Source organism: Atta cephalotes, assembly GCF_000143395.1.
Source record: "Atta cephalotes unplaced genomic scaffold scaffold00037, whole genome shotgun sequence".
NCBI classification, from domain to species: Eukaryota; Metazoa; Arthropoda; class Insecta; order Hymenoptera; family Formicidae; genus Atta; species Atta cephalotes.
In genome coordinates, this window is record NW_012130101.1 from 505,326 (window position 1) to 509,593 (window position 4,268).

The 4,268-nt window shown below is 27.9% G+C and overlaps 1 pseudogene; it reads right to left on the minus strand.

Moving 5' to 3' along the window:
- Positions 1-938, minus strand: part of LOC105621815 — a 12,772-nt pseudogene extending 11,834 nt beyond the window's left edge.
- Positions 939-4,268: the final 3,330 nt, after the last annotated feature.

Below are 4,268 nucleotides of genomic sequence, written 5' to 3' on the forward strand. Positions count from 1 at the left end.
TAGTTAGAGTAGTATATATATATATAATAAGTATATATATATAATACACACACACACACACACACACACACACACACACACACACACACACACACACACACACACACACACACGCACGCACGCACGCACGCACGCACGCACGCACGCACGCACGCACGCACGCACACGCACGCACGCACACGCACGCACGCACACGCACACACACATTAGAATAGAGAAGAATCCCTCTAAGAAATTGACTAACGATCTGCGTAATATATTGGAAAAACAAGAACTATATAGAAGACATACTCAGTATATCAAAGATTATTGATTACAGATGGCAATTCTCCTATGGCTTATCTAAAATTCATAAGTCGGTAATCCGCTAAGGGTTATTGTTTCTTCGATAAACAGTCCACTTTACTGTTTTTTCCTATTTCTACATAATATTATCCATAATAATATTCCTGGAGGACATAGTCAGGCAAAAACAGTTTTCATTTGGTAGACAAGCTAAATGGAATGTTTTTTTCCTGGTTATATTTTGGCTTCTTTAGTTATGGTTTCGCTATTTACAAATGTCCCATAGTTTTGATATCTGAGAGCATGGATGATCGTGAGGAGATGGAGTTATGTATCTATGAATACTACACTTTTAGACAAATTTATATAGCCATATGCTTTGTCTTGAATTTAACTTTTTTTCTTTTAATAATGTATTCTATAAACAAATTTTTGGTATCTAATGGAGTCTCTCCAATAGCTAAAATAGCTGAAATAGTACTACAAGACCTTGAGTCTTCTGCTTTAGAAAGATTACAATTCATCACGGAAATTGGGACCAATGATAGATTGAATTTTTTAGACATCTCCATCATTGTTGAAAACTCAATTGTTTAGATATAAAAAACCGACTTGCTCGAGAAGATTTCTTAACTTCCACTCTCACCATCCATTATGTCATAAAAGAGGTGTTGTCAAAGTTGCGGTAAACAGAATTATATTGTTGTCGCATCCTGTTTTCCAAGAAAAAAATCTTATTGATATTATCAATATATTTTTACAAAATTGTTATCTATTTCATTTCATCTTCTCCACTATCAATAATAGATTGAATTACCATATTCATGAACAACAGTATACAAAATTCTCACGCTCTTAACAAGAATATTCGTGCTAAAAAGTTTTTTAACATTCCATCAAGTCTATTTCTGGAAGCTTTAGATCAGTTGCTTGGAAAATGGACTAATTTGGAAAAACTTGGAGAGTGGAAAAACTGAACTTATTCCATTCCGAATATCCTAAAAACCGACATAACATAAAAAGAGGCAAAACTCAACTCTCGACTTTTTCTCTAATCAGAAAATTGTCTACAAAATATCTTGTGAAATAGATTGTAATGCTAATTATGTTGGGTAAACTAAGAGAAAGCTAAAAGCCAGATTACAAGAACATGTCTGATATAAAGAAAAAAACGAAATCGCTATCAGTTACAAACCATCGAGTGGAGTGTAACAATGAATTTGATTGGAATAAAATGAGAAATCTTGATAGAGAATCTTCCTATAATAAATGCTTGATATCGAAGATGGTTCATATAAAGAAGCAAAAACAGAGTCTAAATAAGCAAAACGATACTGAATCTCTACATAAATCTTATCTTTCTATTATTCAGCCTCTTTCTCTTAGTTTTTTGTTCTTTTTCCTCCCTCTTAATTGTTACCCTTTCTCCTTTATTTCGTATTCCCTTCTTTGTGCCTCTTACTTGCGTAATTCAGTTTTTCTCATTACAAATTTGAATGTCAAGGAAGCTCGCAAATTGTTTATTTATCTTATTGCTGTACCTATATCGTACACTGTTTGTATTTCGAGTTTTAAATCTTTTCTATCGATATTTTTATATTTTGACTGATACCATTTTATTTATTATAACATTGGAACTAATATATTTTAAGGTATTTATTTTAAGTTTTTTCCTTTTTTATATGAGCTTTTTATCAACGAATATTTTTTCATACTTTATATTATTTTAACAGACTGATTGCTTTTTGAATCTCAAATTTTTACAACCGATATTATATTTTTTCAATAATATCAATCATTCTGACTGTTATTATTAATTCTTAGCATTGAAAATATTTTGAAAGTATTTATTCTACGATTTTCTTTTTTATGAATCTTTTATTAACAAATGTTCCTTATTTTATTCTTTGTATTGATATTTTGATAGATTATTTTATTAGCTATTTTTCATCAACATGAACTTAATATATTAACTAATGTATTGCGAGATTTCTCTATATCATCTTCCGCACAATTACAAAGATGATCTCTATTGAATACAATAGCAATATTTTTAATACTGTTGCGATAATCATAGTAGGTTATTTTATTACCTTTTTATATATCCAGCTGAAGTTAGTACAATTAAAAAAATTTTTATTTTTGTAGTTTGTAATTTTTAGTTATAGGCCGTTGCTATTTTAAATGTGTTTATACTATTAATTTATGAAAGTTTTGAAAAACTTTGAAAATTTTTACATGTCTAACATTTTGATAATGATCCGATCAGAATTAAAACACTGTTTGTTATACATTCATTTCATTTCTATTTATTTTTATTTTAATTTGTTTTAGCGCTTACTAATATATATTTTGCTTATATTTTAGTTTTCACTTGGTTCGTAGCCCTTCTTAATATATATTTAATTAATTAATTATTTGAACCATTCACATCGTGCATTTTAAATTATTTATCTATAAAATTTATCTATAAAATTTTCATATATTTAGAACACTTTTTAGAAATAAGGAGAAAATCTACTAGTAGGAGATGACTACTAGTCATTTACAAAAAAGTTAGCCTACAGTTTTTCTTAAAATTTTTTATATATGTGATAATTTTTTATATACATGATAATTCTGATATTCTAAGATTTCTCATTCTAAAATTTCTACAATTTCTGAAATAATTCTTAAACTTAATCTTTTCAGATTTTGTAAGATTTCATCAAAAATTAGAGAACGAGGAATCTCTTAAAAATGTCAGAATTTACTTAGGTGAAACATTTTTTTTTCAATATAGTGACATATAATTATATTTAATGGTGGGCTCTTATTGGAAACTAAAAGTGAATTTGAATTTATTGACATTAGGAATCTATCTTAAGAGATGGAAAATGAATTGCAGTTGTTTGATAGTAGTGATTCAATATATGAAACTAAAAGCGAAATACAGATTTTTGATAAAAATATAAACTGTGATAAGAATAAACTGTGATAAGAATATAAACTGACTTGTATAAATTACAAGTCTTATTTTTAACGATGCATAATATTTCATAATCATAGTCATCTATTTGTGTACATTTTCGACATCAACAACAGGACACTTCTAGACTTTCTAAAGTAGAATGCTTTTACACTATTATTAGAGTACTTGATGTTATCTATATAACATGTATGTCTGGAAACAGGTCCGCATTTGATATTGATTTTTAACCAATTACTACAAGGCACAAATGATTATAAACGTAACTATTTGCAACATTATGCTAAGTATAAACGTGTCTAATAGATGCTTTTTACTTATGTAGCTTCTAACGACACATATCGACTTGAGTTGAAGCTGACACGTTTGATAAAATATATTGATTATGTGCACTTTATAAAACTCTTTGTAAAATGTGTATTTATATTGTGTGCATACAATAAAGACATACGTATGTTGTCAAGGTCACGGACACTGGAAGTGTCATCCTTTTTTTATATATAATATTTATATACAATATTTAGTAAAAGGTTTTTAATTGTTTCAGACTGTGAACATTTTGACGCATAATATCAACAAAAATTAGTTATAATGTAAATGTATGCATATGTACTAATTCAAAAAATTCTAGAAATTAGAGTAAAAGTTACTAGAGATAATACTAAAGTACTAAAGGTAATAATACATATCGGATATATGTTATACATATATATATGTTTACAAATATTTTATACGTAAAAATGATGAAAATTTCTTCAAAATTTTTTTGCAAAATTTTTAAAAAAAGAATTTTAAAAAATTGCTAAGTCAGAAAAAATGTGTAACTACAATCTACAAATGTATAACTACAATCCGATTACAATTCGAACTATTATATCCGATTTTGTTGTGTATTACAAGTATTAAACATGATAAAAAAGCTGTGCAATGATAATACATATAATATGATTTAACTGTCGTTAAAAAGTACAGAGTCGGGGTACAGGATGCGAAAAGTTTGCCGCACTTAAGCGAT